This window comes from Somniosus microcephalus, chromosome 2 (genome assembly GCF_052327205.1).
Source record: "Somniosus microcephalus isolate GS21.2 chromosome 2, FLI_Smic_1.0, whole genome shotgun sequence".
Taxonomy (NCBI): domain Eukaryota; kingdom Metazoa; phylum Chordata; class Chondrichthyes; order Squaliformes; family Somniosidae; genus Somniosus; species Somniosus microcephalus.
In genome coordinates this window covers 105043854-105067480 of record NC_140988.1, presented here as the reverse complement: position 1 = coordinate 105067480, position 23627 = coordinate 105043854, and positions in this window count along the sequence as shown.

The window sequence follows — 23627 nt, the reverse complement described above, 5'->3', positions numbered from 1 at the left end:
CCTGATAATAAAGGTTGACATAAGGACAGTGGTGAGTAAAGATCTTGACTCAGAAGATCAAGAAGTAGAATCAGTATGGGTGGAGATAAGAAATAACAAGAGCCTGAAAACACTAGTGGGAGTGGTTTACAGACCCCCAAACAGTAGCTATACCATTGGACAGAGTATTAATCAACAAATAATAGGAGCTTGTAACAAAGGTAATACAATAATCATGGGGGACTTTAATCTTCATGTAGACTGTGAAAATCAAATTGGCAAAGGTAGTCTGGAGATCGAGTTCATGGAATGCATTCGAGACAGTTTCCTAGAACAATGCTTCTTGTGTAATGAGACAGGGTTAATTAGTAATTTCATAGTAAAGGATCCTCTGGGGAAGAGTGAACATAATATGATAACATTTCACATTGAGTTTGAAAGTGAAATACTTCAGTTGGAAATGAGAGTCCTAAAAAAATAAAGCCAATTACATAGGTATGAAGGGTGAGTTGGCTGAGGTAGATTGGGAAATTAGATTAAAAGGTATGATGGTAGATAAGCAGTGGAAAACATTTAAAGAAATATTCCAAAATTTTCAACAAATTTACATTCCATTGAGAAATTAAAACTCCACGGGAAAAGTGTTCCATCCATGGTTAACTAAAGAAGTTATTAGATTAAAAGAAGAGGCTTATAATGTTGCAAAGAATAGTAGTAAGCCTGAGGATTAAGAGAGCTTCAGAAACCAGCAAAGGATGGTCAAAAAATTGATTAAAAGGGAGAAAATAGAATATGAGAGTAAACTAGCAAGAAATATAAAAACAGATTGCCAGAGCTTCTACAAGTATGCAAAAAGGAAGAGAGTAGCAAAAGTAAATGTTGGTCCCTTTGAGGCCAAGACAGGGGAAATTATAATGGGGAATAAGGAAATGGCTGAGACTTTAAACAAATATTTTGTATCTGTCTTCACAGTCGAAGACAAAAAGCATACCAAAAATAGTGGGGAGCCAATGGACTAATAAGAGTGCGGAACGTAAAGTGATTAATATCAGTAGAGAAAAAGTACTTGAGAAACTAATGGGACTAAAAGCCGACAAATCCCCATGACCTGACAGCCTACATCCTAGGGTTCTAAAAGAGGTGGCTGTAGAAATATTGAATGCATTGCTTGTGATCTTCCAAAATTCCCTAGATTCTAGAATGGTCCCAATGGATTAGAAGGTAGCAAATGTAACCCCACTATTCAAGAAAGGAAAGAGAGAGAAAACAGGGAACTACAGGCCAGTTATCCTGACATCAGTCATTGGGAAAATGCCGGAATCCATTATTAAGAAAGTGGTAACAGGGCATTAGAAAATCAGAATATCCCACTCTGTGTGGTGTGCACAGAGCAGGATTAAACGGAGTGGACTTGAACAGAATGTTTATTTGGGAATTTGGAAAGAGTGGGAATTTGGAGAAGAGGAGGAAGGAATTGTTGCTTTTTGCCTACGCTACTTGTAGTGCTTTGTGTTACAGGTAGATATTTAATTTCAGTAACCTTAACTTAATCTAGATCAAGTAAGTAGTCAAGAAACTGCACTGTAAACTAAGTTACCTGATTACAAATGTAATTAAATTTAATTAAATAAAACAAGGTCATATAGAGATAGCAGTGCAGGCGGTGTGCCGCAACTGCAGCATGTGGGAAATTGTGGAGAGCGTTGTGATCCCGGATAACCACTTTTGCAGTAAGTGCCTGCATGTTGAGAAACTTCAGCTCAGAGTTTTTGAGCTAGAGTTTGAGGTGCAGACATTGCAGTGCATCAGGGATGGAGAGAGTTACCTGGACACTTTGATCCAGGATGCAGTCACACCCCTTAGGTTAGGTAGTGGTACAGGTCTGGTTAGTGGTCAGGGACAGGAGGGTGTGACTGCAACTCAGGCAGGTAAGGGGACCCCAGGTGCAGTGCTGGAGGAGCCTCAGCCTTTGCCCTTGTCCAACAGGTATGAGGCTCTTGCTGCCTGTGTGGATGAGGGAAAAGCCTGCAGGATGGATCAGCAAGCTGACCATGGCACCATGGTGCAGGAGGCCATTCAAGTGGGGGGAGAGAAAGGGAATGTAGTTGTGGTAGGGGACAGTATAATCAGGGGGATAATTACTGTTCTCTGCAGCCACGACCGAGAGTTCCGAAGGTTGTGTTACCTACCTGGTGCCAGGGTTAAAGACATATCCTCGCGGCTGGAGAAGAACTTGGAGTGGGAGGGGGAGGATCCAGTTGTCTTGGTCCATGTAGGAACCAAGGACATGGGTAGAACTAGGAATGAGGTTCTGCTGAGGGAGTTTGAGGAGCTAGGATCCAAATTAAAAAGCAGAACCTCAAAGGTAATAATCTCTAGATAGTTACCTGAGCCATGCATAAATTGGCATAGGGATAAACAGATTAGAGGTTTAAATGCGTGGCTCAAAGAGTGATGTGGGAGGAAGGGGTTTCAGTTCATGGGGCACTGGCACCAGTACTGGGGAAAGAGGGAGCTGTTCCATTGGGATGGGCTCCACTTAAACTGGGCTGGGACCAGTGTCCTGGTGAACCGAATAACTAGGGCAGTAGACAGGGCTTTAAACAAATGAAGGGGGGGGTGGGGGAGGAATCAGGAAAGAGTAAATTTAAAAGCAGTGAAAGAAATGTCAAGGCTCTAGAGCAGAGTAGAATTTTGGGTAAAAATAAGCAGAGTAGGTCCGGAAGGGACAGAGAGAGTAACAGCATCAGGGAAAAATAGAAATAAGTCAAAGCTAAAGGCACTATATATTCACAACAAAATAGATGAATTAATAGTGCAGGTAGAAATTAACAGGTTGATCTAATAGCCATAATGGAGACATGGGGCTGGATTTTACCAGCCCTGAGGAGGCGGAGTTGGAGGTGGGACTGCTGGGAAAATCAAAAAGAATGAGAGCGGGTTCCGAACCCACTCTCAACCCACCTCCAACCTGATCTTCCCGGGAGTCGGGTCCCCGATTTGTGCAGGGACCCGACTCCTAGTGGCGGGAAGAGAATTATACCACTTAACTGCCTGTTAACATATAGTTAACAGGCAGTTAAGAGGCTTTTTCCCATTTTGTGACTTCTGCTGCAGGCTTCCCAACGTCAGGGAACCCCACCAGGATAGGTGAGGCGTGCTGTGGGTCTGTTATAATGTTTGTGTATAGATGACAGCTGCAGGAGTGGTGTGAAGGATGCAATGGACACTGGTGAGTATCAGAGGTAAGGAAATGTTGGGAAAGTAATTTTTAATGTGTTTAGATTTTTCTGTAGGTGACAAGCTTTGAAGTGTTTGTGTGGCCTCACCTCATTGGGAGAAGTGACAGATCGCTTCTGTACCCTCACCTGCAGCTGCCATCTGTTTTATCCTAAGGAGAGAGGCATTGGAGAGCCTGGGTGAAAGGGCTCACCTTTGTACAGTGATTGTCAGTGTTTCACAGTACCTCATCAACTGACATCATCTGACACCGGCTTTCTCTTAATTGGCCAGAAAGCCCGCAGGGCAGGCTTAACAAGGCCAATCAGGGAAAAATAGCGCCTGTGCATCGGACGTCGCTGGGGGCATGACTAGAACCCGGAAGGCAGCAGTCCCGCCCCCAACTCATCTCAGTAAGTAAACTCCAGCCCATGGTTGCAAAGTGGCCAAGTTTAGGAACTAAATATTCCAGGATACTTAACTTTTCGAAGAGATAGGCAAAATGGAAAAGGAGGAGGGATAGCCCTGATAATGAAGGATGGGATAAAGACAGTAGAGAGAAATGATCTTAGCTCTGAAAATCAAGAAGTAGAATCAGTTTGGGTGGAGCTAAGAAACAGCAAATGGCAGAAAACATTGGTGGGAGTTGTTTATAGGCCCCCAAACAGTAGTTGTAATATAGGGCAGAGTACAAATCAGGAAATTAGAGGCGCATATAACAAGGGTAATACAGTAATCATGAGGGACTTTAATCTACATATAGACTGGGCAAACCAAATTTGCAGTAATAGTGTGGCGGACGAATTCATGGAATATATGGAAGATAGTTTTCTAGATCCGTATGTTGAGGAACCAACTAGGGAACAGGTTGTTTTAGATCTAGTACTGTATTGTGCAATGAGAAAGAGTTAATGAATAACTTTGTAGTAAAGGGGCCTTTAGGGAAGAGTGACCATAATATGATAGAATTTCATATTGAGTTTGAAAGTGACTTTGTTAAATCCGAAACTAGGGTCTTAAATCTAAACAAAGCAAACTACGTAGGTATGAGGGGCAAGTTGGCTATGGTAGATTGGGAAACTACATTAAAAGGTATGATGGTAGACAAGCATTGGCTAGCATTTAAGGAATTAATACATAATTTACAACAAATATGCATTCCTTTAAGGCACAAAAACCCCACAGGAAAAGTGGTCTAACCGTGGCTAACAAGAGAAGATCAAGATAGTATTAGATCAAAGGAAGAGGTTTATAATGCTGCCAAAAAGAATAATAAGCCTGAGGATTGGGAGGATTTTAGAATTCAGCAGAGGACCAAGAAATTGATAAAGAAAGGGAAAATAGAATATGAGAGTAAACTAGCGAGAGACATAAAAACAGATTGTAAAAGCTTCTATAGGTATGTAAAAAGGAAAAGATTAGCTAAAGTAAATATGGGTCCCTTACTGGCTGAAACAGGAGAAATTATAATGGGGAATAAGGAAATGGCTGAGAAATTAAACAAATACTTTTGCCGCGATTTTGCCAGCGCTCAGAAGGCGGGTTTGGAGGCGGGTCAGAGGTTAAATTTGATTTGATTGATGGCGGGTTCCGATCCCGCCATCAACCCACCTCCAAACAGCTTTCCCAAGTGTCGGGTCCCCGATTTGCGAATGGACCTGACACCTAGGCACGGGAAGCGGATTAAAGGCAATTACCTGCCTATTAACAGGTACTTGCCAGTAGTTTTCAACCTGTTTTTGGATTTTGCCATTTCTGCTCAGGTTTCCCGATGTCCAGACACCATGCCAGGTAAGTGTGGCGTGTTGTGAGTCTGCTGTAATGTTTGTGGATTGATGACAGCTGCAGAAGTGGTGTGAAGGATCCAATGTTGCACATGGTGAGTAATGTAAGAAAACTACTAGGCACTTGGTCTAAGCATTAAACAAAGCTTTAATCAACTGTTTTACAACATGGAGATCTAGTTGTGTCCTTCATTAGTTCCTGTAAAAGAATGTCCTGAACAAGCTGGGCCCATGCCCGAGTATTTATACTCTCCCTGGACAGTGCCACCAGAAGGCCGCCCAGTATTATTTCATAAGTCATTTCCACATGAATGACGAGATTCATGTCAATGAGAGCAAAGAAAATGTTGGATACTGCATTTTTAAAACATTTACAGATTTCTTTAGCTTACAAGTTTTAAGTCCATATCCAATTGGGAGAACCTCTCTCACCAGTGACAGATCGCTTCTGTCACCTCACCTGCAGCTGCCATCTATTCCAGCCTATGGAGGGAGTCATTGGAGAGCCTGGGTGCAAGAGGTCACCTTTGTGCTTTGATTGTCAGTGTTTTCAGCACCTCAATGCTGTCAAACACTGAAAATTAACTGTCAAAATATAATTATGCATGGTCCCTTTAAGGAAACTGGCAGATTGCACATCATCAAGTGACGCCATCAGACCCACTTCCTGTTAATTGGCTGGTAAGCTCGCAGGGTCAAGCAAGGGAAAATCACGTCTGTGAAGCGGATGCAGCTGGGGGCGGGACTGGAAGCTGGAAACCCGCCTCCATTAATAAAATTGAGCCCTTTGTGTCTGTCTTCACAGAAGAAGATGCAAAAACTTCCCGGAAATAGTGGGGAACCAAGAGTCTAGCAAGAATGAGCAACTGAAAGAAATTAGTATTGGTAAAAAAATAATACTGGAGAAATTAATGGGACTGAAAGCCATAAATCCCCTGGATCTGATGACCTTCATCCTAGGGTTTTGAAAGAAGTGGCTATAGAGATAGTGGATGCATTGGTTGTCATTTTCCAAAATTCCATAGATTCTAGAACGGTTCCTGCAGATTGGAAGGTAGCAAATGTAACCCCACTATTTAAGAAAGGAGGGAGAGAGAAAACGAGGAACTACAGACCAGTCAGCCTGACATCAGTAGTAGGGAAAATGCTAGAATCTATTATTAAGGATGTGGTAACAGGGCACTTAGAAAATAATAATAGGGTTGGGCAGAGTCAACACGGATTTATGAAAGAGAAATCATGTTTGACAAATCGGTTAGAGTTTTTTGAGGTTGTAACTAGCAGAATAGATAAGGGGGAACCAGTGGATGTGGTGTATTTGGATTTTCAGAAGGCATTTGATAAGGTGCCACACAAGAGGTTATTAAACAAAATTAGGGCTCATGAGATTGGGGGTAATATACTAGCATGGAATGAGGATTAGTTAACGGACAGAAAACAGAGAGTAGGAATAAATGGGTCATTTTTGGGTTGGCAGGCTGTAACTAGTGGGGTCAGTGCTTGGGCCTGAGCTATTCACAATCTACATCAATGATTTGGATGAGGGGACTAAATGTAATATATCCAAGTTTGCTGATGATACAAAGCTGGGTGGGAATGTAAGTTGTGAGGAAGATGCAAGGAGGCTTCAAGGAGATATAGACAGGCTAAGTGAATGGGCAAGAACATGGCAAATGGAATATAATGTGGAGCACTGTGAAGTTATGTTTAACAAATTTATTAGAGTTTTTCGAGGATGTAACTAGCAGAGTAGATAAAGGGGAACCAGTAGATGTAGTATATTTGGATTTCCAAAAGGCATTCGATAAGGTGCCACATAAAAAGTTGCTACACAGGATAAGGGCATATGGGGTTTGGGGCAATATATTAGTGTGGATAGAGGATTGGTTAATGGACTGAAAACAGAGAGTAGGGATAAACAGGTCTTTTTCAGGTTGGCAGGCTGTAACTAGTGGGGTGCCGCAAGGATCAGTGCTTGGGCCTGAACTTTTTTCAATCTATATTAATGACTTAGATGAAGGGACCAAGTGCAATGTATCCAAGTTTGCTGAAGATACAAAGCTAGGTGGGAAAGTAAACTGTGAGGAAGACACAAAGAGCCTGCAAAGGGATATAGACAAGTTAAGTGAGTGGGCAAGAAGATGGCAGATGGAATATAATGTGGTGAAATGTGAGTTTATTCACTTTGATAGAAAAACAGGATATTTTTTAAATGGTGAGAAACTCTAAAATGTTGATGTTCAGAGAGATTTGGGTGTCCTCGTATAGGAAACATAGAGAGTAAGCATGCAGGTACAGCAAGCAATTAGGAAGGCAAATGGCATGTTGGCCTTTATTGCTAGAGGGTTGGAGAACAAGAGTAAGGAAGTCTTACTACAATTGTACAAGGCTTTGGTGAGACCACACCTGGAGTACTGTGCACAGTTTTGGTCTCCTTATCGAAGGAAGAATATACTTGCCTTAGAGGCGGTGCAACAAAGGTTCACTAGATTGATTTCTGGGATGAGAGGGTGGTCCTATGAGGAGAGATTGAGTAGAATGGGCCTATACTCTCTGGATTTAGAAGAATGAGAGCTGATCTCATTGAAACATATAAGATTCTGAGGGGGATTGACAGGGTAGATGCTGAGAGGCTGTTTTCCCTGGCTGGAAGTCTAGAACTAGGGGGCATTGTCTCAGGATAAGGGATCGGCCATTTAAGACTGAGATGAGGAGGAATTTCTTCACTCAGAGGGTTGTGAAACTTTGGATTTCACTACCCGTATGGCCTACTCCAGCTCCTAATTCTGATGTTCTTATATTTGGGCCAAGGCTGTAATGAGGTCTGGAGCTGAGTGGCCCTGGCAGAACCCAAACTGAACATCAGTGAGCAGGTTATTGGTGATTCCATGCCACTTGATAGGACTGTCAACGATACCTTCCATCATGTCGCTGATTGGATTTGTCCTGCTTTTTGTGGACAAGACATACCTGCGCAATTTTCCACTTTGTCGGCGAGATGCCAGTGTTATACTGGAACAGCTTGGCTAGAAGCGCAGCTAGTTCTGGTGCACAAGTCTTCAGCACAATAGCTGGGATGTTGTCGGGGCCCATAGCCTTTGCTGTATCCAGTGTGCTCAACCGTTTTTTGATATCACGTGGAGTGAGTCGAATTTGCTGAAAACTGTCTTCTGTGATGGTGGGGACCTCAGGAGGAGGCCAAGATGGATCATCCACTCGGTACTTCTGGGTGAAGATGGTTGCAAATGCTTCAGCCTTGTCTTTTGCACTCACGTGCTGGGCTCCACCATCGTTGAGGATGGGGATATTCATGGAGCCTCCTCCTCCCGTTAGTTGTTTAATTGTCCACCACCATTCACGACTGGATGTGGCAGGACTGCAGAGTTTTAATCTAATCCTTTGGTTGTGGGATCACTTAGCTCTGTCTATAGCATGCTGCTTCCGCTGTTTAGCATGCATGTAGTCCTATGTTGTAGCTTCACCAGGATGGCACCTCATTTTTTAGGTACGCCTGGTGCTGCTCCTGGCATGCTCTTCTACACTCCTCATTGAACCAGGGTTGGTCCCCTGGCTTGATGGTAAAGGTAGAGTGAGAAATATGCCAGACCCTGAGGTTACAGATTGTGGTGGAATACAATTCTGCTGCTGCTGCTGATGGCCCACAGCACCTCATGGATGCCCAGTTTTGAGCTGCTAGATCTGTTCTGAATCTATCCCATTTAGCACAGTGGTAGTGCCACACAACACAATGTAGGGTGTCCTCAGTGTGAAGACAGGACTTCGTTTCCACAAGGACTGTGCGGTGGTCACTGCTACCAATACTATCATGGACAGGTGCATCTGCGACAGGTAGATTGATGAGGACTATTAGGTTTTTCCCTCATGTTGTTTCTCTCACCACCTGTCGCAGGCCCAGACTGGCAGCTATGTCCTGCAGGACTCGGCCAGCTCGGTCAGTAGTGGTGCTACCGAGCCACTCTTGGTGATGGACATTGGAGTCCCCCACCCAGAGTATATTCTGTGCCATTGCTACTCTCAGTGCTTCTTCCAAGTGATGTTCAACATGGAGGAGTACTGATTCATCCGCTGAAGGAGGACGGTAGGTGGTAATCAGCAGGAGGTTTCCTTGCCCATGCTCGACCTGAAGCCATGAGACTTCATGGGGTCTGGATTCAATGTTGAGGACTCCCAGGGCCATTCCTTCCCGACTGTATACCACTGTGCCGCCACCCCTGGTGGGTCTGTCCTGCCGGTGGGACAGGACAATCCCAGGGATGGTGATGGAGGTGTCAGGGACGTTAGCTGAAAAATATGATTCTCTGAGTATGACTATGTCAGGCTGTTGCTTGACTAGTCTGTGGGACAGGTCTCCCAATTTTGGCACAAGTCCCTGGATGGTAGTGAGGAGGATTTTGCCGGGTCGACTGGGCTGGGTGTGCCAATGTCGTGTCCGAATCCGGTGCCTAGTTTGATGCCAGATCGTCCGTCTGGTTTTATTCTCATTATTGTGTGTTTTTTTTCATTCTGGTCAATAGATGGAGTTCTTTGCAGTGACAACTCATTCCACATATTAGAGAAATAACCCACTCTGCAAAGCATGGCTTCCGCAGCATATATAAAATAGCACTGATGGCAGTGGTAGAGGAGAACACAGCCCAGAATGTTGCATCCCTAGATAAAAGGTGGAAAGACCGTTTATAGGGATAGAAATGTAGTATGAAAATTTCAAACAAATGAATTAGGGGGTCTTACCAGATTTTCATAAAGCAGAAGTATAAGAGGAATCTCTGTGTAAAGAACATTTTAAAAAATCTATTCGTACCGTGGACAGTAGAAGTAAAATACATTTTAACCTCAGACTAAAGGAGTAAAGAAGTCTTCCTCCAATTATATAGGGCCTTGGTGAGACCACACCTGGAGTACTGTGTACAATTTTGGTCTCCTTACCTAAGGAAGGATATACTTGCCATAGAGGGAGTGCAACAAAGGTTCATGAGATTGATTCCTGGGTTGGCGGGACTGTTATATGAGAAGAGATTGAGTAAACTAGGCCTTTATTCTCTTGAAGTCAGAAGAATGAGAGGGGATCTCATTGAAGCACACAAAATTATTACAGGGCTTGATAGGGTGGATGCTGGGAGAATGTTTCCCTTGGCTGGGGAGTCTAGAACTAGGGGCCTCAGCCTCAGGATAAAGGGTAGGCCATTCAGGACTGAGATGAGAAAACATTTCTGCACACAGAGGGTGGTGAATCTTTGGAATTCTCTACCCCAGAGAGCTGTGGAGGCTCAGTCATTGGGTATATTCAAAACAGAAGTCGATAGATTTCTGACTAGTAAGGGCATCAGGGATATGGCGATAGGGCCGGTGAATGGAGTTGAGGCAGAAGATCAGCCATGATCTCATTGAATGGCGGAGCAGGCTCGAAGGGCCGAATGGCCTACTCCTGCTCCTATTTCTTTTGTTCTTATGTTCTTATGTTAGTCAGATCACTGTCTGCTGAATTTCCCTTTTTTATTTTATTATTAGCACTGTAGATTCCCGCTTGTAAGCACAAATATGATCACAGTGGGGCTCTGTTGAGTGATGCACTTGTTCTCTAAATAGCATTTTGCCACAAGATGGGGATGTGCTGCACCAGCTGTGGCTGCATCTGGTTCATCCTCCCACTGTACTCCCCAACTCCCAGCTTCCTGTAAAAGCAACACTACTGTCAGCAAGGTTACCTTCTGCTTCAGCCAACCATAGACAGTTGAAGGGTGCAGCTGTATAACGGTTAATGACGGACTGAAATGAAAGCACTCTGCAGACTTTTGGGGATCCTTCATGTCATGTTTTCCACCCTCCTTCTGATATACTTCATACTGACAATGAAAGGTGTATTTAGTATTAAGGACATGGGTCTGTAGGCAATTGAATCTGAAGTTTCTATATTTTTGAAAAGCATTTTAAATTGTACTATGAATTAACATCATAAGTCTGGATCACAATATGGGCCTGGGTCAGTTACTAAAGATTATTCTGCAATAATATGCCAGTGTATGTTTACTACTTGAATTTAAGCTAGGCAGTATTATTCCAAAAAAATGTGAGGATAAAACTCCCATCTTTGCAAAACTCAGTGAAAAAGTCAATGTGAGTTTTAAATGAGAAACACCATTTTATACTCACACTGACTATTTTCAAAATTAGCAGAGACACAAATTTTTCCCTTATATTTACCGTGGCCAGGTTTCAGAGCAGGGTGGCAGGGGAATTATGGTCAGGGTCCGTGTTTATTCAAATGCCGTGGAGTTTTAAGTCCATGGCGTGCATGTTTCTTTTGTAACACATTCCCCGCTCGGAAGCCAGCCTGATTGACAGGCTTGGCTGCCTGTTGGACGGGAAACGCTCCAGGCCAGGTCGCAGCCCAGGAGCAGATTAGTTTAGTGCATGCAGGGGTGGGTAGGGCATGGTTGGGAGGGCCAGGGATGGTCGCGGGTGGGGTGGGAAATATGGGGGGCCCAAGGAGAGTTCGGAGGTGGGTCAGAGATGGGTGTTTGGGGGAGATAGGCGGGGTGTCCGAATTCAGTGCGGGGTCGGGGAGCGATTGGAGGGGGTTTGAAGATTGGGGACTGAGACGGTGGGTGGTGGGAGATCGGAGGGGTGTTGGAGATCGGGGATAGAGATGGAGGCATGGGGGGGAGATTGGAGGAGGGTCAGAGATGGGGGGGTCGGTGATCGTGGGGGTTCGGTGATGTGGGGGTGTCGAAGGGAGATTGTGGAGGTGATAAGGGTATTTACTGGGCAGCTTGTTGTGCCTGGAGGAAACACTCCTGCTCCTCCTGGCCCACAAGCAGTTCTGAAAAGGCACTTACGTCATGGATCCAGCCCTTCTTGCCTCCTTTTTCAAGGTTTCCCAAGGACCAGGAAACCCGAACGACTGTGGTTAACAATAGAAATCCTGTCAAATTTGAGGCACACAGCCTCCTTAAAAGGTTTCAATGACTGATCCACCTCCCTGACAACCATGTGTGCAGGCTTCCCTGACAACCATGTGTGCAGGAAGTGTGTCCAGTTGCAGCTACTGGCAGACCGCATTGCAGTGCTGGAGCAGCGATTAGATACATTGTTCTGGACCGATGGACATTATGTGACATTCTGGACATTTTTACATGCAATAGCACCCTCTGGTGGTGGTTATTGTGTTAACAGTTTGTAAGCTGGAAAGGTCATCTGTTCCTTTCTTCCTGTGTGAGGTCATTTGACCTTTGTTCCTTTCTTCCTGTGAGAGGTCATTTGACCTTCTTACCTTTCTTCCTGTTGACCCCAGGAAGCAGTTTTGCCAGGAAGAACCTGACTTGAGTAATGGAGAATTTGCTATGAGAGGTTCCATTACAATCCAGTGTAATCTGACTTCATATGTTAGGCCAAGCGCAATATCTGTGAGTATCTTTAGTTCTTAGCATAATAGCAATGTTGTCAGAGTAATATTTTGATAATACTATGTTTATAAAATGTTAATATTTAATAGTTACAGAAGTTAGTTCAAATGTTAATTAGTCTATTCTACTGTTGTAAATATGTTTATATCTTATGTAATATCGAATGTATAGTACTCAGTTTATGTACAAAACATACTTTGTCTTTGTTTACAGTTTCACAAATTTGTTCAAGTAAAAGCTTCAATTACGGCTTCAAGAAGAATTATTTTGAATGAGTGTTTAACTTGCTGGATAGCTAGATAGGAGCACGTCTAGCGCAGCCAGTACATACATACTGGACCATTCGCGATGCTGAGGACATCGCGAATACCACATTTAATCAGTTGGTCACACCGCAGGTAAAGGTGGCACAGGCAGAAAGGGAACGGGTGACCAACAGGCAGAGTACTAGGCACAGGCAGGTAATGCAGGGGTCCCCTGTGGCCATTCCCCTCTCAAACAGATATACCGCTTTGGATACTGATGGGGGGGATGGCTTACCAGGGGAAGGCAGCAGCAGCCAACTTCCTGGCACCAGGGGTGGCTCTGCTGCACAAGACGGGAGGAAAAAGAGGGGTAGAGCTATAGTAATAGGGGACTCTATTGTAAGGGGAATAGATAGGCGTTTCTGCGGCCACAAATGAGACTCCAGGATGGTGTGTTGCCTCCCTGGTGCAAGGGTCAAGGATGTCTCAGAACGGAGGGTGAACAGCCAGTTGTCGTGGTGCATATAGGTACCAATGATATCGGTAAAAAACGGGATGAGATCCTAAAAGCTGAATATAGGGAGTTAGGAGGTAAATTAAAAAATAGGACCTCAAAGGTAGTAATCTCAGGATTGCTACCAGTGCCACATGCTAGTCAGAGTAGAAATAGAAGAATATTTCAGATGAACACATGGCCAGAGGAATGGTGCCAGGGAGGGATTCAAATTCCTGGGACATTGGAACCGGTTCTGGGGGAGGTGGGACCAGTTCAAACCGGACGGTTTGCACCTGGGCAGGGCCAGGACCGATGTCCTAGGGGGAGTGTTGCTAGTGCTCTGGGGGAGGGTTTAAACTAAAATGGCAGGGGGTTGGGAACCTGAGCAGGGGGACAGAGGAAAGGGAAACAAGGATTAAAGCAAAAGACTATGGGCTAGATTTTCAGTATAGACAGTTTTGGGGCGCTAACCTTAGCGCCCGCCCGAAGTTAGCGCCTGCCCCAAAGTAGCGCCCCGTTGCCGGAAATTCAGTGGCTTCGCCCTAAGAGGTTGGTGGAGCGCTAAAAGAGGCGTTCCACTACTATCTTTAGGCGCTAAGCCGGCGGTGCAGAGCGCAGCGCCCGAGCTCGGGCGCAGCGCACGGCAGACACTCTGGTGCCAGTGAGCTCTTAAAGGGGAAGGGTGCATGTGTTTTTGCAGCAGGAGGAGGAAGAGGAGGAGGAGGAGGAGGAGGCGACAACAACACACTGGATCCTTCCACACAACACATGCAGACTGCCGTTTATAGTGCAGGAGTAGTGCCCTTTAATTTGCGCTCCCCAGGGTGTGTTGCGTTCCATTTTACAAACGCTCTGGACGCCAGCCGCACAATGGGGCGGTCCGACTGAAGTTTGGATTCGGGGCGGCCAAAGGGCGTTGCACGAGGATGTGACGTCATTTTCTGCGCGCGCATCCGGGCGGCCGCTAAACTTTGCGCCGGCGCTAACGGGCAACTTAATTTGGGGCGGGGCGCAAACTGCGCTGCGCCCGGGCGCTACACGAATAGCGCCCGAAAATCACTTCTCTTAAGGCGCTAACTGCTGGCGCAAGCAACTGAAAATCTAGCCCACTGTGTCTTAATGCGAGGAGCATTCGTAATAAGGTGGATGAATTAGCTGCGCAAATAGAGGTAAACTAATATGATTTGATTGGGATTACGGAAACATGGCTCCAGGGTGGTGAAGGCTGGGAACTCAACATCCAGGGGTATTCAATATTCAGGAAAGATAGGAAAAAAGGAAAGGGAGGTGGGGTAGCATTACTGGTTAAAGACGGGATTAACACTACTGTAAGGAAGGATATTAGCTCTGATGATGTGGAATCTGTATGGGTAGAACTGAGAAATACCAAGGGGCAGAAAACGTTAGTGGGAGTGGTATATAGACCTCCAAACAGTAATGTGGAGGTTGGGGATGGCATTAAAAGGGAAATTAGAGAAGCATGCAAAAAGGGCACAGCAGTCATCATGGGTGACTTTAATCTACATATAGATTGGGCTAACCAAATTAGTAACAATACTGTGGAGGAGGAATTCCTGGAGTGTTTACGGGATGGTTTCCTGGACCAATATTTCGAGGAACCAACCAGAGATCAGGCCATCTTAGACTGGGTATTATTTAACGAGAAAGGATTAATTAGCAATCTTGTTGTACGAGGCCCCTTGGGTCGGAGCGATCATAATATGATCGAATTCTTCATTAAGATGGAGAATGAAGTCGTTGACTCAGAGACTAGGGTCCTCAATTTAAATAAAGGAAACTATGATGGTCTGAGGCACGAATTGGGTAGGATTGGCTGGGGAATGTCACTCAAAGGTTTAACGGTAGATAGGCAATGGCAAACATTCAAAGACCACATGGATGAACTACAGAATTTGTTCATTCCAGTTTGGCACAAAAATAAAACAAAATAGGTGACTCACCATGGCTAACGAGGGAAATTAGGGATAGCATAAGATCCAAGGAGAGGACATATAAATTGGCCAGAAAAAGCAGTAATCCAGAGGATTGGGAGCAGTTTAGGACAAAGCGATTACTTAAGAAAGGGAAAATAGAATATGAGAGTAAGCTTTCAGGGAACATAAAAACTGACTGTAAAAGCTTTTATAGATATGTGAAAAGAAAAAGATTGGTGAAGTCAAGCGTAGGTCCCTTGCAGTCAGAAGCAGGGGAATTTATAATGGGGAACAAAGAAATGGCTGACCAATTAAATACATATTTTGGTTCTGTCTTCACAAAGGAGGACACAAATAAACTCCCACAAATGTCGGGGAACATAGGGTCTGATGAAAGGGAGGAACTGAAAGAAATCAATATTTGTAGGAAAATGGTGTTAGGGAAATTGATGGAATTGAAGGCCGATAAATCCCCAGGGCCTGATAATCTAAATCCTAGGGTACTTAAGGAAGTGGCCCTAGTAATAGTAGATGCATTGCTGATCATCTTCCAACATTCGATGGAATCTAGAACAGTACCCATGGATTGGAGGGTAACTAATGTTACCCCACTATTCAAAAAAGGTGGTAGAGAGAAAACGGGGAATTACAGACCAGTAAGCCTGACATCGGTAGTGGGGAAAATGCTAGAGTCCATTATAAAAGATGTAATAGCAGAGCACTTGGAAAACAGTGACAGGATTGGACAAAGTCAACATGGATTTACAAAAGGTAAATCGTGCTTCACTAATCTACTGGAATTTTTTGAGGATGTAACTACTAAAATAGATAAGGGAGAACCAGTGGATGTGGTGTATTTGGACTTTCAGAAGGCTTTTGATAAGGTCCCACATAAGAGATTAGCGTGTAAAGTTAAGGCACATGGGATTGGGGGCAAGGTATTGACTTGGATAGAGAACTGGTTGGCAGATAGAAAGCAAAGAGTTGGAATAAACGGGTCTTTTTCAGAGTGGCAGGCAGTGACTAGTGGGGTACCGCAGGGATCGGTCCTTGGACCCCAGCTATTCACAATATATATTAATGATCTAGACAAGGGAACTAGATGTAATATCTCCAAGTTTGCAGACGACACAAAGCTGGGTGGGCGTGTGTGCTGTGAGGAGGATGCCAAGAAACTCCAGTATGATTTGGACAGGTTGGGTGATTGGGCAGAAGCATGGCAGATGCAATATAACGTGGATAAATGTGAGGTTATCCACTTTGGTGTCAAAAACAGGAAGGCAGATTATTATCTGAATGGCAATAGATTGGGAGAAGCGGAAGTGCAACGAGACCTGAGCGTCCTTGTGCACCAGTCACTGAAGGTAAGCATGCAGGTGCAGCAGGCGGTTAAGAAGGCAAATGGTATGTTGGCCTTCATAGCGAGAGGGTTTGAGTACAGGAACAAGGATGTCTTGCTGCAGTTGTACAGGGCCTTGGTGAGACCACATCTTGAATATTGTGTGCAGTTTTGGTCACCTTATCTGAGGAAGGATATTCTTGCCATGGAGGGAGTTCAGAGAAGTCCTAGTGCGAGCAAGCACTGAGCCTTTCTGGTGCAGAGTGACTGTTGGTAAACCATTTAACTGGTGTAACTAGAGGGATTGATTTAATTTAAATCCAATTAATTAAAGGGGATACTAGCATCTAAAATCGGGCAGAGGGTGTCCATAACTAACAATAAAAAATTTAATTAATTACATAGAATGGAGCAGGTGATGTGTTACTGTTGCGAGATGTGGGAGCCGGTGAACCCCATTGAGGCTCACGGTGATTACGTCTGTTACAAGTGTCTGCTGCTACAGGAACTCCAGCTCCGTGTTGATGAGCTGGAGTCTGAGCTTCAGACACTGCGACACATCAGGGAGGGGGAGAAGTACCTGGACTCTGTGTATCAGGAGGTGGTCACACCTATGAAGTTAATTAATTCAGGTGTAGCCCATGGTCAGGGACAGGATGGTGTGATTATGAGTGAGGCAGGTACGGTGATCCAGGAGGTAGAGCTGGAGGAGCCGTAGCCCTTGCTCTTGTCCAACAGGTTCGAGGTTCTTACTCCCTGTGGGGACAGCAGCAGGGACTGCAGGGAGGATGAGCAACCTGGCCACAGCACCGTGGAACGGGGGGCCATTCAAGAGGGGGGAGTAAATAGAAATGTTGTAGTGGTAGGGGATAGTATTATTAGGGGGATAGATAGACAGAGTTCTCTGCAGCCAAGAGTGAGAGTCCCGAAGGCTGTGTTGCCTACCCGGTGCCAGGGTTAAGGACATCTCCTCTGGGCTGGAAAGAAACTTGCAGTGGGAGGGGGTGGATCCAGTTGTCATGCTCCATGTTGGTACAAACGACGTAGATAGGACTAGGAAGCCGGTTCTGTTAAAGGAGTATGAGCAGCTAGGGGTCAAATTAAAAAACAGAACCTCAAGGGTAATAATCTCTGGATTATTACCTGAGCCACGAGCGAATTTGGCTAGGACAAATAAAATTAGAGAGTTAAATGCGTGGCTCAAAGACTGGTGTGGGAGAAATGGGTTTTGCTTCCTGGGACACTGGCACCAGTACTGGGGCAGGAGGGAGCTGTTCCGTTGGGACGGGCTTCACTTGGCCAGTGCTGGGACTAGAGTCCTGGCGGATCATATAACGAGGGCTGTAGAGAGGGCTTTAAACTAACTAGTGGGGGGGAGGTTCCTAGAGAGCAAATAATGAAAATGACAACAGAGAAGGTCATAGACTTAGGTAGCAGTGGGGAAATTAAAAACCAGAGCGTGTCAGGAAGGGGCAGAAGGTATGGAGTAAAAGGTAAAGTAATAAAAAGGGCAAAAGCAGAAACTAAGTGTCACAAAACATATTTGAAAGTTCTCTATTTGAATGCACGTAGCATTTGTAACAAAATAGACGAGTTAATGGCACAAATAACTACATATGGGTATGATCTTGTGGCCATTACAGAAACATGGCTGCAGGGTGACAATGCCTGGGAATTAAACATACCAGGTTATTTAACGATCAGGAAGGACAGGCAGGAAGGAAGGGGAGGTGGGGTGGCTATGTTAATAAAGGAAGGAATCACTGTAATACAGAGAAATGATATTGGGTCAAAAGATCAGGATAATGAAACAGTTTGGGTGGAGATAAGGAATAATAAGGGGAAAAAAACACAAGTGGGCGTAGTCTATAGGCCTCCGAACAGTTGCAACTTTGTTGGACGGAGTATCAATCAGGAAATAGTTGAGGCTTGTAATAAGGGAACATCTATAATTATGGGGGATTTTAACTATCATATTAATTGGACCAATCAAATTGGGCAGGGCTGCCTTGAGGATGAGTTCATTGAGTGTATTAGGGATGGGTTTCTTGAGCAGTATGTAACTGAACCGACCAAGGGGCAAGTAACCTTAGATCTGGTCCTGTGTAACGAGACAGGATTAATAAAAAATGTCCTAGTAAAGGATCCCCTTGGAATGAGTGACCATAACATGGTTGAATTCCATATTCAATTAGAGGGTGAGAAGGTTGGATCTCAAACAAGTGTGCTAAGCTTGAATAAAGGAGACTATGAAGGTATGAGAGCAGAATTGAGTAGAGTGAATTGTGAAAATAGATTAAAGGGTAAGACGATACATGATCAGTGGTGTACATTTAAGGATTTATTTTACAACTTCCGAAAAATATATATTCCACTGAGAAGAAAAGGGTGTAAAAGAAAAGACAGCCATCCATGGCTAAGTAAAGAAATTAAGGATAGTATTCGACTAAAAACAAGGGCATATAAGGTAGCCAAATCTAGTGGGAGGATAGAGGATTGGGAAAACTTTAAAAGACAGCAAAAAATAACAAAAAGATTGATTAAGAAAGGGAAGATAGATTATGAAAGTAAATTAGCAAAAAATATAAAAACAGATAGTAAGAGTTTTTATAGTTATATAAAAAGAAAAAGGGTGGCTAAAGTAAATGTTGGTCCCTTAGAGGATGAGACCGGGAAATTAATGGTGGGAAATATGGAGATGGCAAAAACACTGAATGAATATTTTATATCAGTCTTTACAGTAGAAGACACTAAGAATATCCCAACACTGGACAAACAGAGGGCTAAAGCGGGGGAGGAGCTAACCACGATCAAAATCACTAAGGAAGTGGTACTCGGTAAAATAATGGGACTCAAGGCGGATAAATCACCTGGACCTGATGGCTTACATCCTAGGGTCTTGAGGGAAGTGACGGTAGGGATTGTGGATGCATTGGTAATAATTTTCCAAAACTCCCTGGACTCAGCAAAGGTCCCAGCAGACTGGAAAACTGCTAATGTAACACCCTTATTTAAAAAGGGCAGTAGACAGAAGGCTGGAAACTATAGATCGGTTAGCCTAACATCTGTGGTATGTAAAATTTTGGAGTCCATTATTAAGGAGACAGTAACAGGACATTTGGATAATCATAATTTAATAGGACAAAGTCAGCATGGTTTTATGAAGGGGAAGTCATGTTTGACAAATTTGCTGGAGTTCTTTGAGGAAGCAACATATAGGGCGGATAAAGGGGAACCAGTGGACGTAGTGTATTTAGACTTCCAAAAGGCATTTGACAAGGTGCCACACAAAAGATTAATGCTTAAGATAAAAAATCATGGGATTGGGGGTAATATTGTGGCATGGATAGAGGATTGGCTATCTAACAGAAGGCAGAGAGTTGGGATAAATGGTTCATTCTCAGACTGGCAATCAGTAACTAGTGGTGTTCCGCAGGGGTCAGTGCTGGGTCCCCAACTCTTTACAATCTATATTAACGATTTGGAGGAGGGGACCGAGTGTAACATATCAAAGTTTGCAGATGATACTAAGATGGGAGGGAAAGTAGTGAGTGAGGAGGATATAAAAAACCTGCAAGGGGACATAGACAGGCTAAGTAAGTGGGCAGAGATTTGGCAGATGGAATACAATACTGGAAAGTGTGAGGTTATGCACTTTGGCAGGAAAAATCGTAGAGCAAGTTATTATCTTAATGGCAAGAAACTGGAAAGTACTGAATTACAAAGGGATCTGGGGGTCCTGGTGCACGAAACTCAAAAGGTTAGTATGCAGGTGCAGCAAGTGATTAAGAAGGCCAATGGAATGTTGGCTTTCATTGCTAGGGGGATAGAATATAAAAATAGGGAGGTATTGCTTCAGTTGTACAAGGTATTGGTGAGACCACACCTGGAATACTGCATACAGTTTTGGTGTCCATACTTAAGAAAAGACATACTTGCTCTCGAGTCAGTACAAAGAAGGCTCACTCGGTTAATCCCGGGGATGAGGGGATGGACATATGAGGAGAGGTTGAGTAGATTGGGACTCTACTCATTGGCGTTCAGAAGAATGAGAGGCGATCTTATTGAAACATATAAGATTGTGAAGGGGTTGGATCGGGTGGATGCGGGGAGGATGTTCCCGATGATGGGTGAAACTAGAACTAGGGGGCATAGTCTTAGAATAAGGGGCTGCTCTTTCAAAACTGAGATGAGGAGGAACTACTTCACTCAGAGGGTGGTAGGTCCATGGAATATGCTGCCCCAAAAAGCTGTAGAAGCTACATCATTACATAAATGTAAAACAGAAATAGACAGTTTCCTAGAAGTAAAGGGAATTAAGGGTTACGGGGAGCAGGCAGGAATTTGGACATGAGTCTAGGTTCGGATCGGACATGGCCCTGTGGGTAGCGGAGCGGGCCCAGGGGCCGTGTAGCCTGATCCTGCTCCTATTTCGTGTGTCTAATTCTGTTAGATTCAGGAGATGGTTCTGTGATAGTAGATTGGCGGTTAGGATCAGATCAGCCATGATCTTATTGAATGGCGGAGCAGGCTCGAGGGGCCGATTGGCCTACTCCTGCTCCTATTTCTTATGTTCTTATGTTCTAAGATTCACCAGGCTGATACCTGAGATGGCAGGAATGACGTATGAGGAGAGATTAGGTCGATTGGGCTTGTACTCGCTGGAGTTTAGAAGAATGAGAGGGGATCTCATTGAAACTTATAAAATACTGGCAGGACTGGACAGACTAGATGCAGGAAGAATGTTCCCGATGGTCGGGGAATCCAGAACCAGGGGCCACAGACTAAGGATAAGGGGTAGGCATTTTAGGACAGAAATGAGGAGGAATTTCTTCACCCAGAGAGTGGTGAACCTGTGGAATTCTCTACCACAGAAGGCAGTAGAGGCCAATTCATTAAATATATTCAAGAAGGAGTTGGATATATTTCTTAAGGCTAAAGGGATCAAGGGGTATGGGGAGAAAGCAGGGACCGGGTACTGAACTTGGATGATCAGCCATGATCGCATTGAATGGCGGAGCAGGCTCGAGGGGCCGAATGGCCTACTCCTGCTCCTATCTTCTATGTTTCTATGAGAGCAGATTGGCCGCCCGCCCCTCGTCCCACCTCCGTTAAAACTGGAAGTGGGCAATTTCGAAGTAGGTTGGGGTCAGGTTTCAGATTTTTAACATTTTAACTTCCCAGCTGACCAAACCCTACCTTTTTTTAGGGGATCAAATTACCCTCACCAGGATGTCAGTGCTGGGGACGTTTAATTGCCGTCTTAAACCATTAGAATAATTTGGCCAAGAATTTACTGGAGTGGAGCATCTTGCGACAAGCCCCGTTACACTTTTTCCTCTCACCCTTCAGCTTAAATATATTTTGCCCTGTAATTTGCGGGAAGTGTGAGCTGATCCCTGGGTAGCTCCTGTCCCACCGTAGGACAGACCCACCAGGGGTGGCGGCACAGTGGCATACAGTTTTGTAAATTTATTCGTTCAAGGCCAGCATATATTGCCCATTCCTAATTGCCCTAGAGTAGGTGGTGGTGAGCCACCTTATAAGAACATAAGTACCTAAGAAATAGGAGCAGGGGTTGGCCATCCACCATTCAATATGATCATGGCTGATCATCGACCTCAACATCACTTTCCCGCCCAATCTCCATCTCCCTTGATTCCCCTAGAGTCCAAAAATCTATCAATCTCAGCCTTGAATATACTCAAAGACTTGGCATTCACAGCCCTCTGGGGCAGAGAATTCCAAAGATTCACAACCCTCTGAGTGAAGAAATTCCTCCTCATCTCATTCTTAAATGGCTGACCCCTTATCCTGAGACTATGCCCCCTAGTTCTAGACACTCCTGCCAGGAAAACAACCTCTCAGCATCTACCCTGTCAATCCCCTTCAAAATCTTGTATGTTTCAATGAGATCAGCTCTCATTCTTCTAAACTCCAGAGGGTATAGGCCCATTCTACACAATCTCTCATCATAGGACAGCCCTCTCATCCCAGGAATCAATTTAGTGAACCTTTATTGCACCGCCTCCAAGGCAAGTATATCTTTCCTCAGATAAGGAGACCAAAACTGTGCACAGTACTCCAGGTATGGTCTCACCAAAGTCCTGTACAATTGTAGCAAGACTTCCTTACTCTTATACTCCAACCCCCTTGCAATAAAGGCCAACATGCCATTTGCCTTCCTTATTGCTTGATGTACCTGCATGCTAGCTTTCTGTGTATCTTGCACAAGGACATCCAGTTACAGGCCATTTCAGAGGGCAGTTAAGAGTCAACCACATTGCTGTGGGTCTAGAGTCACATATAGGCCAAACCAGGTAAGGACATTAGTGAACCAGATGGGTTTTTACAACAATCCAGTAGTTTCATGATCACCATTACTGATACTAGCTTTTTATTCCAGATTTATTTATTAACTGAACTTAAATTCCCCAGCTGCCGTGGGGGGATTTGAATTAATGTTTCTGGATTATTAGTCCAGACTGCTGGATTACTAGCCAAGTGACATAACTACTATGCTACCGTACCTGATGAATCAGTACTCCTCCATGTTGAACACCACTTGGAAGAAGCACTGAGGGTAGCAAGGGCACAGAATGTATTCTGAGTGGGGGACTTCAATGTCCATCACCAAGAGTGGCTCGGTAGCACCACTACTGACCGAGCTGGCCGAGTCCTGAAGGAAATAGTTGCCAGACTGGGATCGCTTAGCTTTGTGTATAGCATGCTGCTTCCGCATTTTAGCATGCATGTAGTCCCATGTTGCAACTTCCCCAGGTTGGCAGGGCATTTTTAGGTACGCCTGGTGTTGCTCCTGGCATGCTCTTCTACACTCCTTATTGAACCAGGGTTGGTCTCCTGGCTTGATGGTAATGGTAGAGTGAGGGGTATGTGGGCCATGAGGTTACAGATTGTGGTGGAATACAATTCTGCTGCTGCTGATGGCCCACAGCGCCTCATGGATACCCAGTTTTGAACTGCTAGATCTGTTCTGAATCTATCCCATTTAGCACTGTGGTAGTGCCACACAACACGATGGAGTGTGTCTTCAGTGTGAAGACGGGACTTCGTCTCCACAATGACTGTGCGGTGGTCACTGCTACCAATGCTGTCATGGACAGATGCATCTGTGACAGGTAGATTGGTGAGGATGAGGTCAAGTAGGTTTTTCCCTCGTGTTGGTTCTCTCACCACCTGTTGCAGG